This window comes from Syngnathus scovelli, unplaced genomic scaffold (assembly GCF_024217435.2).
Source record: "Syngnathus scovelli strain Florida unplaced genomic scaffold, RoL_Ssco_1.2 HiC_scaffold_24, whole genome shotgun sequence".
Lineage (NCBI taxonomy): Eukaryota > Metazoa > Chordata > Actinopteri > Syngnathiformes > Syngnathidae > Syngnathus > Syngnathus scovelli.
The window spans coordinates 82501-95000 of record NW_026061333.1 but is presented as its reverse complement, the minus strand read 5'-3'; the positions used below and the strand labels follow the sequence as shown (position 1 = coordinate 95000).

The following is a 12500-nucleotide window of genomic DNA, read 5'->3' as shown; positions in this document are numbered from 1 at the left end:
GCGCCGCGACCACCTCCGCGGTGCTTATAAACAGCCGATCCGCTCGGCGGGGGCTATTTTCGGCCACTTGGCTCGTGCGCACGGCCTCCCGGATGTGCCGGGCGGGTGCGCGAGCTCGCCGGCCGCTGGAAGTCGAATGAGGCGCCGCGACCACCTCCGCGGTGCTTATAAACAGCCGATCCGCTCGGCGGGGGCTATTTTCGGCCACTTGGCTCGTGCGCACGGCCTCCCGGATGTGCCGGGCGGGTGCGCGAGCTCGCCGGCCGCTGGAAGTCGAATGAGGCGCCGCGACCACCTCCGCGGTGCTTATAAACAGCCGATCCGCTCGGCGGGGGCTATTTTCGGCCACTTGGCTCGTGCGCACGGCCTCCCGGATGTGCCGGGCGGGTGCGCGAGCTCGCCGGCCGCTGGAAGTCGAATGAGGCGCCGCGACCACCTCCGCGGTGCTTACAAACAGCCGATCCGCTCGGCGGGGGCTATTTTCGTCCACTTGGCTCGTGCGCACGGCCTCCCGGATGTGCCGGGCGGGTGCGCGAGCTCGCCGGCCGCTGGAAGTCGAATGAGGCGCCGCGACCACCTCCGCGGTGCTTATAAACAGCCGATCCGCTCGGCGGGGGCTATTTTCGGCCACTTGGCTCGTGCGCACGGCCTCCCGGATGTGCCGGGCGGGTGCGCGAGCTCGCCGGCCGCTGGAAGTCGAATGAGGCGCCGCGGCCACCTCCGCGGTGCTTATAAACAGCCGATCCGCTCGGCGGGGGCTATTTTCGGCCACTTGGCTCGTGCGCACGGCCTCCCGGATGTGCCGGGCGGGTGCGCGGGCTCGCCGGCCGCTGGAAGTCGAATGAGGCGCCGCGACCACCTCCGCGGTGCTTATAAACAGCCGATCCGCTCGGCGGGGGCTATTTTCGGCCACTTGGCTCGTGCGCACGGCCTCCCGGATGTGCCGGGCGGGTGCGCGAGCTCGCCGGCCGCTGGAAGTCGAATGAGGCGCCGCGGCCACCTCCGCGGTGCTTATAAACAGCCGATCCGCTCGGCGGGGGCTATTTTCGGCCACTTGGCTCGTGCGCACGGCCTCCCGGATGTGCCGGGCGGGTGCGCGGGCTCGCCGGCCGCTGGAAGTCGAATGAGGCGCCGCGACCACCTCCGCGGTGCTTATAAACAGCCGATCCGCTCGGCGGGGGCTATTTTCGGCCACTTGGCTCGTGCGCACGGCCTCCCGGATGTGCCGGGCGGGTGCGCGAGCTCGCCGGCCGCTGGAAGTCGAATGAGGCGCCGCGACCACCTCCGCGGTGCTTATAAACAGCCGATCTGCTCGGCGGGGGCTATTTTCGGCCACTTGGCTCGTGCGCACGGCCTCCCGGATGTGCCGGGCGGGTGCGCGGGCTCGCCGGCCGCTGGAAGTCGAATGAGGCGCCGCGACCACCTCCGCGGTGCTTATAAACAGCCGATCCGCTCGGCGGGGGCTATTTTCGGCCACTTGGCTCGTGCGCACGGCCTCCCGGATGTGCCGGGCGGGTGCGCGAGCTCGCCGCCCGCCGGAAGTCGAATGAGGCGCCGCGACCACCTCCGCGGTGCTTATAAACAGCCGATCCGCTCGGCGGGGGCTATTTTCGGCCACTTGGCTCGTGCGCACGGCCTCCCGGATGTGCCGGGCGGGTGCGCGAGCTCGCCGGCCGCTGGAAGTCGAATGAGGCGCCGCGACCACCTCCGCGGTGCTTATAAACAGCCAATCCGCTCGGCGGGGGCTATTTTCGGCCACTTGACTCGTGCGCACGGCCTCCCGGATGTTCCGGGCGGGTGCGCGAGCTCGCCGGCCGCTGGAAGTCGAATGAGGCGCCGCGACCACCTCCGCGGTGCTTATAAACAGCCGATCCGCTCGGCGGGGGCTATTTTCGGCCACTTGGCTCGTGCGCACGGCCTCCCGGATGTGCCGGGCGGGTGCGCGAGCTCGCCGGCCGCTGGAAGTCGAATGAGGCGCCGCGGCCACCTCCGCGGTGCTTATAAACAGCCGATCCGCTCGGCGGGGGCTATTTTCGGCCACTTGGCTCGTGCGCACGGCCTCCCGGATGTGCCGGGCGGGTGCGCGAGCTCGCCGGCCGCTGGAAGTCGAATGAGGCGCCGCGACCACCTCCGCGGTGCTTATAAACAGCCGATCCGCTCGGCGGGGGCTATTTTCGGCCACTTGGCTCGTGCGCACGGCCTCCCGGATGTGCCGGGCGGGTGCGCGAGCTCGCCGGCCGCTGGAAGTCGAATGAGGCGCCCGACCACCTCCGCGGTGCTTATAAACAGCCGATCCGCTCGGCGGGGGCTATTTTCGGCCACTTGGCTCGTGCGCACGGCCTCCCGGATGTGCCGGGCGGGTGCGCGAGCTCGCCGGCCGCTGGAAGTCGAATGAGGCGCCGCGACCACCTCCGCGGTGCTTATAAACAGCCGATCCGCTCGGCGGGGGCTATTTTCGGCCACTTGGCTCGTGCGCACGGCCTCCCGGATGTGCCGGGCGGGTGCGCGAGCTCGCCGGCGGCTGGAAGTCCAATGAGGCGCCGCGATCTCCTCCGCGGTGCTTATAAAGTGCCGATCCGCTCGGCTTGGAGCTATTTCCGGCCTCCCGTTGGTGCCGGGCGGCGTGCGCGAGCTCGCCGGCCGCGATCTCCTCCGCGGTGCTTATAAACAGCAGCATGCGCACGGCCTCCCAGAATTTGAACACATTTCGTCAATAAATTTCGCTTATTGAATTTTGAAGTTTAATATAATGCAACAATTGAGCTCGACTTATACAAAGGATATATCATGAAATCGTAAATTTCCGTCGAATTTTAGGGGGTCGACTTATACACCGAGTCGACCTGTACACCGGCAAATACGGTAAATACGATTAAATAAAATGATACGACTGGCATAAAAACAAATATAAACCACATAAAAATAAAAGTCACCATTACGTTGAATTATTGGGAGCACCGAGCTTGTTTCTCAGAAACGAGCCGGTCCCATCCAGGCGTAATCGGAGACAATGAAACCCGAAGTGGTTAAGGTTTGTCTTTTAATGCAGGATGCTTGGTCTCCATGTGCCGAAGCAGTTTTGAAGGCTTCATTGGCTCGCTCGCTAGTTTCAGGGGCGATTGTGTCTATAAAATGCAAAATGTTGGGTCACCTCACGGCTTACGGCCATACTACCCTGAGAACGCCCGATCTCGTCCGATCTCGGAAGCTAAGCAGGGTCGGGCCTGGTTAGTACTTGGATGGGAGACCGCCTGGGAATACCAGGTGCTGTAAGCTTTTTCTTTTTCTTATGTGCACTTCAATCGTTTAAGAAGCTATTTTTTACAACACCCATCACGAATGGCATCCGGAAACAGCAAGCCTAATTTAAACTCCGACATTGAAACTATAACACGAGTTTGAAAGCTATATTATGTGGTGACATCCACAGCATTGTAGTTAAATTTTTTACCGCTAGAGAGCAGACTATGTACAGTGAGCATGGCTCCCTGTGAACTCAAAGCAGCAGGCTTGACTTGTAAAAGAACCCAACACAACACTTCCATGAAGTAATTGTACTAAGTTCATTTTGTTTTTCCTTATTTAATCACTTCACTGGTTTCTTTTATATCAAACAAATTGTTTTAGGTTATTCACCTGACATGTTGATCCATCAGCTGATAAAGACGCGTCACCATCACATCTGTGACACTCTGATGAAGGCGGAAGAAACCGCCGAAACATGTCAGGTGAATAACCTAAAACAATTTGTTTGATATAAAAGAAACCAGTGAAGTGACTTCCATGAAGTGTTTTTAAACTTTTCAAGGCATTTATTTTGATTCAGCAAAATGCAGGTCGCAACGGCAAATTCGTGCTACCGCATAAAAAGCTGTCAATAACTTTTCATGATAGCCATGTTTCCAGAAAACACCAAAAGCCTTGGAAGAAAGCCTGTTTCGGCCCTGGTTGTAAAAAAAACAAAAAAAAAAAACAAAAGGGAAGGGTGACCGTCCGGGAATACCAGGTGCTGAAAGCCTTTTTTTTTTTTTTTTCCCACGTCAATTGTGAAAGGAAACTTTTACCACAGCCATCAAGTCCCGCCGCTGCTTGGCATGGTTTCAGGGGCGATTGTGTCTATAAAATGAAAAATTCTGAGCGGTCTCACGGCTTACGGCAATACTACCCTGAGAGCGCCCGCTCTCGTCCGATCTCGGAGGCTAAGCAGGGTCGGGCCTGGTTAGTACTTGGATGGGAGACCGCCTGGGAATACCAGTTACCGTAAGCTTTTTTTTTTTTTTTTTTTTTCTTATGTGCACTTCAATCGTTTAAGCCAAGAACTTTTTACAGCACCCATCACGAATGGCATTCGGAAACTGCAAGCCTAGTTTGAACTCCGACACTGAAACTACAACACGAGTTTAAAACCTACATTGTGTGGCGACAGCCATAGCATTGCAGTTCACGTTTTTACCGCTAGAGGACAGACTATGTACAGTGAATAAAGAGCATGGCTCCCTGTGAACTCAAAGCAGCAGTCTTTACTTGTAAAAGAACCCAGCACAACACATTGCGCTTCCATGTAGTGTTTTTACCTTTTTCATGACATTTATTTTGATACAGCCAAATGCAGGTTTTGTGCACTTCACTTTTCCGTTGGGCATTCGCGTAGAACCCTATTCCAGTTACGGCCAGATTCTTTTAGACTAGTGGTCCCCAAACTTTCTTGCGCCACGGACCGGCTACGCGTCAGAAATATTTTTGCGGACCTGCCTTTATATATATAAATAAACAATAAATCTATATAAATAAATACTACATTTATAATAAATATATATAAATAGGATTAAATAAAATGATACGACTGGCATAAAAACAAATATAAACCACATAAAAATAAAAGTCACCATTACGTTGAATTATTGGGAGCACCGAGCTTGTTTCTCAGAAACGAGCCGGTCCCATCCAGGCGTAATCGGAGACAATGAAACCCGAAGTGGTTAAGGTTTGTCTTTTAATGCAGGATGCTTGGTCTCCATGTGCCGAAGCAGTTTTGAAGGCTTCATTGGCTTGCTCGCTAGTTTCAGGGGCGATTGTGTCTATAAAATGCAAAATGTTGGGTCACCTCACGGCTTACGGCCATACTACCCTGAGAACGCCTGATCTCGTCTTATCTCGGAAGCTAAGCAGGGTCGGGCCTGGTTAGTACTTGGATGGGAGACTGCCTGGGAATACCAGGTGCTGTAAGCTTTTTCTTTTTCTTATGTGCAATTCAAGCTCTTTTTTTTTTTTTTTTTTTTTCTTATGTGCACTTCAATCGTTTAAGCCAAGACCTTTTTACAACACCCATCACGAATGGCATTCGGAAACTGCAAGCCTAGTTTGAACTCCGACACTGAAACTACAACACGAGTTCAAAACCTCTATGTACAGTGAATAAAGAGCATGGCTCCCTGTGAACTCAAAGCAGCAGTCTTTACTTGTAAAAGAACCCAGCACAACACATTGCGCTTCCATGTAGTGTTTTTACCTTTTTCATGACATTTATTTTGATACAGCCAAATGCAGGTTTTGTGCACTTCACTTTTCCGTTGGGCATTCGCGTAGAACCCTATTCCAGTTACGGCCAGATTCTTTTAGACTAGTGGTCCCCAACCTTTCTTGCGCCACGGACCGGCTACGCGTCAGAAATATTTTTGCGGACCTGCCTTTATATATATAAATAAACAATAAATCAATATAAATAAATACTACATTTATAATAAGTATATATACCGTATTTGCCGGTGTATTGGTCGACCTTTTTCGATCCAAAATCGACCGAAAAAAATCGACCTCGACTTATACACCGAGTCATAAAATTTAACTTCGTATTCATCGCTTCAAATGTGATGGTAACCAAGGCCGTTTCTCATGCATCTCATTGTGCGTTGCATTTAGAAAATTTGAACCGGGCGGCGTGCGCGAGTGCGCGGCCCGCTGGAAGTCGAATGAGGCGCCGCGACCACCTCCGCGGTGCTTATAAACAGCCGATCCGCTCGGCGGGGGCTATTTTCGGCCACTTGGCTCGTGCGCACGGCCTCCCGGATGTGCCGGGCGGGTGCGCGAGCTCGCCGGCCGCTGGAAGTCGAATGAGGCGCCGCGACCACCTCCGCGGTGCTTATAAACAGCCGATCCGCTCGGCGGGGGCTATTTTCGGACACTTGGCTCGTGCGCACGGCCTCCCGGATGTGCCGGGCGGGTGCGCGAGCTCGCCGGCCGCTGGAAGTCGAATGAGGCGCCGCAACCACCTCCGCGGTGCTTATAAACAGCCGATCCGCTCGGCGGGGGCTATTTTCGGCCACTTGGCTCGTGCGCACGGCCTCCCGGATGTGCCGGGCGGGTGCGCGAGCTCGCCGGCCGTTGGAAGTCGAATGAGGCGCCGCGACCACCTCCGCGGTGCTTATAAACAGCCGATCCGCTCGGCGGGGGCTATTTTCGGCCACTTGGCTCGTGCGCACGGCCTCTCGGATGTGCCGGGCGGGTGCGCGAGCTCGCCGGCCGCTGGAAGTCGAATGAGGCGCCGCGACCACCTCCGCGGTGCTTATAAACAACCGATCCGCTCGGCGGGGGCTATTTTCGGCCACTTGGCTCGTGCGCACGGCCTCCCGGATGTGCCGGGCGGGTGCGCGAGCTCGCCGGCCGCTGGAAGTCGAATGAGGCGCCGCGACCACCTCCGCGGTGCTTATAAACAGCCGATCCGTTCGGCGGGGGCTATTTTCGGCCACTTGGCTCGTGCGCACGGCCTCCCGGATGTGCCGGGCGGGTGCGCGAGCTCGCCGGCCGCTGGAAGTCGAATGAGGCGCCCGACCACCTCCGCGGTGCTTATAAACAGCCGATCCCTTCGGCGGGGGCTATTTTCGGCCACTTGGCTCGTGCGCACGGCCTCCCGGATGTGCCGGGCGGGTGCGCGAGCTCGCCGGCCGCTGGAAGTCGAATGAGGCGCCGCGACCACCTCCGCGGTGCTTATAAACAGCCGATCCGCTCGGCGGGGGCTATTTTCGGCCACTTGGCTCGTGCGCACGGCCTCCCGGATGTGCCGGGCGGGTGCGCGAGCTCGCCGGCCGCTGGAAGTCCAATGAGGCGCCGCGATCTCCTCCGCGGTGCTTATAAAGTGCCGATCCGCTCGGCTTGGAGCTATTTCCGGCCTCCCGTTGGTGCCGGGCGGCGTGCGCGAGCTCGCCGGCCGCGATCTCCTCCGCGGTGCTTATAAACAGCAGCATGCGCACGGCCTCCCAGAATTTGAACACATTTCGTCAATAAATTTCGCATATTGAATTTTGAAGTTTAATATAATGCAACAATTGAGCTCGACTTATACAAAGGATATATCATAAAATCGTAAATTTCCGTCGAATTTTAGGGGGTCGACTTATACACCGAGTCGACCTGTACACCGGCAAATACGGTAAATACGATTAAATAAAATGATACGACTGGCATAAAAACAAATATAAACCACATAAAAATAAAAGTCACCATTACGTTGAATTATTGGGAGCACCGAGCTTGTTTCTCAGAAACGAGCCGGTCCCATCCAGGCGTAATCGGAGACAATGAAACCCGAAGTGGTTAAGGTTTGTCTTTTAATGCAGGATGCTTGGTCTCCATGTGCCGAAGCAGTTTTGAAGGCTTCATTGGCTCGCTCGCTAGTTTCAGGGGCGATTGTGTCTATAAAATGCAAAATGTTGGGTCACCTCACGGCTTACGGCCATACTACCCTGAGAACGCCCGATCTCGTCCGATCTCGGAAGCTAAGCAGGGTCGGGCCTGGTTAGTACTTGGATGGGAGACCGCCTGGGAATACCAGGTGCTTTAAGCTTTTTCTTTTTCTTATGTGCACTTCAATCGTTTAAGAAGCTATTTTTTACAACACCCATCACGAATGGCATCCGGAAACAGCAAGCCTAATTTAAACTCCGACATTGAAACTATAACACGAGTTTGAAAGCTATATTATGTGGTGACATCCACAGCATTGTAGTTAAATTTTTTACCGCTAGAGACCAGACTATGTACAGTGAGCATGGCTCCCTGTGAACTCAAAGCAGCAGGCTTGACTTGTAAAAGAACCCAACACAACACTTCCATGAAGTGTTTTTAAACTTTTCAAGGCATTTATTTTGATTCAGCAAAATGCAGGTCGCAACGGCAAATTCGTGCTACCGCATAAAAAGCTGTCAATAACTTTTCATGATAGCCATGTTTCCAGAAAACACCAAAAGCCTTGGAAGAAAGACTGTTTCGGCCCTGGTTGTAAAAAAAACAAAAAAAAACAAAAGTGAAGGGTGACCGTCCGGGAATACCAGGTGCTGAAAGCCTTTTTTTTTTTTTTTTTCCCACGTCAATTGTGAAAGGAAACTTTTACCACAGCCATCAAGTCCCGCCGCTGCTTGGCATGGTTTCAGGGGCGATTGTGTCTATAAAATGAAAAATTCTGAGCGGTCTCACGGCTTACGGCCATACTACCCTGAGAGCGCCCGATCTCGTCCGATCTCGGAGGCTAAGCAGGGTCGGGCCTGGTTAGTACTTGGATGGGAGACCGCCTGGGAATACCAGTTACCGTAAGCTTTTTTTTTTTTTTTTTTTTTCTTATGTGCACTTCAATCGTTTAAGCCAAGAACTTTTTACAGCACCCATCAAGAATGGCATTCGGAAACTGCAAGCCTAGTTTGAACTCCGACACTGAAACTACAACACGAGTTTAAAACCTACATTGTGTGGCGACAGCCATAGCATTGCAGTTCACGTTTTTACCGCTAGAGGACAGACTATGTACAGTGAATAAAGAGCATGGCTCCCTGTGAACTCAAAGCAGCAGTCTTTACTTGTAAAAGATCCCAGCACAACACATTGTGCTTCCATGTAGTGTTTTTACCTTTTTCATGACATTTATTTTGATACAGCCAAATGCAGGTTTTGTGCACTTCACTTTTCCGTTGGGCATTCGCGTAGAACCCTATTCCAGTTACGGCCAGATTCTTTTAGACTAGTGGTACCCAAACTTTCTTGCGCCACGGACCGGCTACGCGTCAGAAATATTTTTGCGGACCTGCCTTTATATATATAAATAAACAATAAATCTATATAAATAAATACTACATTTATAATAAATATATATAAATAGGATTAAATAAAATGATACGACTGGCATAAAAACAAATATAAACCACATAAAAATAAAAGTCACTATTACGTTGAATTATTGGGAGCACCGAGCTTGTTTCTCAGAAACGAGCCGGTCCCATCAAGGCTTAATCGGAGACAATGAAACCCAAAGTGGTTAAGGTTTGTCTTTTAATGCAGGATGCTTGGTCTCCATGTGCCGAAGCAGTTTTGAAGGCTTCATTGGCTTGCTCGCTAGTTTCAAGGGCGATTGTGTCTATAAAATGCAAAATGTTGGGTCACCTCACGGCTTACGGCCATACTACCCTGAGAACGCCTGATCTCGTCTGATCTCCGAAGCTAAGCAGGGTTGGGCCTGGTTAGTACTTGGATGGGAGACTGCCTGGGAATACCAGGTACTGTAAGCTTTTTCTTTTTCTTATGTGCACTTCAAGCTCTTTTTTTTTTTTTTTTCTTATGTGCACTTCAATCGTTTAAGCCAAGAACTTTTTACAGCACCCATCACGAATGGCATTCGGAAACTGCAAGCCTAGTTTGAACTCCGACACTGAAACTACAACACGAGTTAAAAACCTCTATGTACAGTGAATAAAGAGCATGGCTCCCTGTGAACTCAAAGCAGCAGTCTTTACTTGTAAAAGAACCCAGCACAACACATTGCGCTTCCATGTAGTGTTTTTACCTTTTTCATGACATTTATTTTGATACAGCCAAATGCAGGTTTTGTGCACTTCACTTTTCCGTTGGGCATTCGCGTAGAACCCTATTCCAGTTACGGCCAGATTCTTTTAGACTAGTGGTCCCCAACCTTTCTTGCGCCACGGACCGGCTATGCGTCAGAAATATTTTTGCGGACCTCCCTTTATATATATAAATAAACAATAAATCTATATAAATAAATACTTCATTTATAATAAGTATATATATACCGTATTTGCCGGTGTATTGGTCGACCTTTTTCGATCCAAAATCGACCGAAAAAAATCGACCTCGACTTATACACCGAGTCATAAAATTTAACTTCGTACTCATCGCTTCAAATGTGATGGTAACCAAGGCCGTTTCTCATGCATCTCATTGTGCGTTGCACTTAGAAAATTTGAACCGGGCGGCGTGCGCGAGTGCGCGGCCCGCTGGAAGTCGAATGAGGCGCCGCGACCACCTCCGCGGTGCTTATAAACAGCCGATCCGCTCGGCGGGGGCTATTTTCGGCCACTTGGCTCGTGCGCACGGCCTCCCGGATGTGCCGGGCGGGTGCGCGATCTCGCCGGCCGCTGGAAGTCGAATGAGGCGCCGCGACCACCTCCGCGGTGCTTATAAACAGCCGATCCGCTCGGCGGGGGCTATTTTCGGCCACTTGGCTCGTGCGCACAGCCTCCCGGATGTGCCGGGCGGGTGCGCGAGCTCGCCGGCCGCTGGAAGTCGAATGAGGCGCCGCGACCACCTCCGCGGTGCTTATAAACAGCCGATCCGCTCGGCGGGGGCTATTTTCGGCCACTTGGCTCGTGCGCACGGCCTCCCGGATGTGCCGGGCGGGTGCGCGAGCTCGCCGGCCGCTGGAAGTCGAATGAGGCGCCGCGGCCACCTCCGCGGTGCTTATAAACAGCCGATCCGCTCGGCGGGGGCTATTTTCGGCCACTTGGCTCGTGCGCACGGCCTCCCGGATGTGCCGGGCGGGTGCGCAGGCTCGCCGGCCGCTGGAAGTCGAATGAGGCGCCGCGACCACCTCCGCGGTGCTTATAAACAGCCGATCCGCTCGGCGGGGGCTATTTTCGGCCACTTGGCTCGTGCGCACGGCCTCCCGGATGTGCCGGGCGGGTGCGCGAGCTCGCCGGCCGCTGGAAGTCGAATGAGGCGCCGCGACCACCCCCGCGGTGCTTATAAACAGCCGATCCGCTCGGCGGGGGCTATTTTCGGCCACTTGGCTCGTGCGCACGGCCTCCCGGATGTGCCAGGCGGGTGCGCGGGCTCGCCGGCCGCTGGAAGTCGAATGAGGCGCCGCGACCACCTCCGCGGTGCTTATAAGCAGCCGATCCGCTCGGCGGGGGCTATTTTCGGCCACTTGGCTCGTGCGCACGGCCTCCCGGATGTGCCGGGCGGGTGCGCGAGCTCGCCGGCCGCTTGAAGTCGAATGAGGCGCCGCGACCACCTCCGCGGTGCTTATAAACAGCCGATCCGCTCGGCGGGGGCTATTTTCGGCCACTTGGCTCGTGCGCACGGCCTCCCGGATGTGCCGGGCGGGTGCGCGAGCTCGCTGGCCGCTGGAAGTCGAATGAGGCGCCGCGACCACCTCCGCGGTGCTTATAAACAGCCGATCCGCTCGGCATGGACTATTTTCGGCCACTTGGCTCGTGCACACGGCCTCCCGGATGTGCCGGGCGGGTGCGCGAGCTCGCCGGCCGCTTGAAGTCGAATGAGGCGCCGCGACCACCTCCGCGGTGCTTATAAACAGCCGATCCGCTCGGCGGGGGCTATTTTCGGCCACTTGGCTCGTGCGCACGGCCTCCCGGATGTGCCGGGCGGGTGCGCGAGCTCGCCGGCCGCTGGAAGTCGAATGAGGCGCCGCGACCACCTCCGCGGTGCTTTTAAACAGCCGATCCGCTCGGCGGGGGCTATTTTCGGCCACTTGGCTCGTGCGCACGGCCTCCCGGATGTGCCGGGCGGGTGCGCGAGCTCGCCGGCCGCTGGAAGTCGAATGAGGCGCCGCGACCACCTCCGCGGTGCTTATAAACAGCCGATCCGCTCGGCGGGGGCTATTTTCGGCCACTTGGCTCGTGCGCACGGCCTCCCGGATGTGCCGGGCGGGTGCGCGGGCTCGCCGGCCGCTGGAAGTCGAATGAGGCGCCGCGACCACCTCCGCGGTGCTTATAAACAGCCGATCCGCTCGGCGGGGCTATTTTCGGCCACTTGGCTCGTGCGCACGGCCTCCCGGATGTGCCGGGCGGGTGCGCGAGCTCGCCGGCCGCTGGAAGTCGAATGAGGCGCCGCGACCACCTCCGCGGTGCTTATAAACAGCCGATCCGCTCGGCGGGGGCTATTTTCGGCCACTTGGCTTGTGCGCACGGCCTCCCGGATGTGCCGGGCGGGTGCGCGAGCTCGCCGGCGGCTGGAAGTCCAATGAGGCGCCGCGATCTCCTCCGCGGTGCTTATAAAGTGCCGATCCGCTCGGCTTGGAGCTATTTCCGGCCTCCCGTTGGTGCCGGGCGGCGTGCGCGAGCTCGCCGGCCGCGATCTCCTCCGCGGTGCTTATAAACAGCAGCATGCGCACGGCCTCCCAGAATTTGAACACATTTCGTCAATAAATTTCGCATATTGAATTTTGAAGTTTAATATAATGCAACAATTGAGCTCGACTT

General features: G+C 55.2%; 5 non-coding genes and 1 pseudogene across 5 annotated transcripts; all 6 read left to right on the top strand.

Annotated features, from left to right (window-relative positions):
- The first annotated feature begins 3157 nt into the window (after positions 1-3157).
- On the top strand, positions 3158-3276 carry LOC125992904 (5S ribosomal RNA). Its single transcript, XR_007489854.1, has one exon. It is a non-coding gene; the product is annotated as a 5S ribosomal RNA (ribosomal RNA).
- An 872-nt stretch (positions 3277-4148) lies between these two features.
- LOC125992856 (5S ribosomal RNA) lies at positions 4149-4267 on the top strand (annotated as a pseudogene).
- Positions 4268-5110: 843 nt separating this feature from the next.
- Positions 5111-5229, top strand: LOC125992803 (5S ribosomal RNA). Its single transcript, XR_007489800.1, has one exon. It is a non-coding gene; the product is annotated as a 5S ribosomal RNA (ribosomal RNA).
- A 2492-nt stretch (positions 5230-7721) lies between these two features.
- On the top strand, positions 7722-7840 carry LOC125992970 (5S ribosomal RNA). Its single transcript, XR_007489905.1, has one exon. It is a non-coding gene; the product is annotated as a 5S ribosomal RNA (ribosomal RNA).
- Positions 7841-8470: 630 nt separating this feature from the next.
- On the top strand, positions 8471-8589 carry LOC125992792 (5S ribosomal RNA). Its single transcript, XR_007489790.1, has one exon. It is a non-coding gene; the product is annotated as a 5S ribosomal RNA (ribosomal RNA).
- Positions 8590-9432: 843 nt separating this feature from the next.
- Positions 9433-9551, top strand: LOC125992790 (5S ribosomal RNA). The gene has a single exon (XR_007489788.1). It is a non-coding gene; the product is annotated as a 5S ribosomal RNA (ribosomal RNA).
- Positions 9552-12500: the final 2949 nt, after the last annotated feature.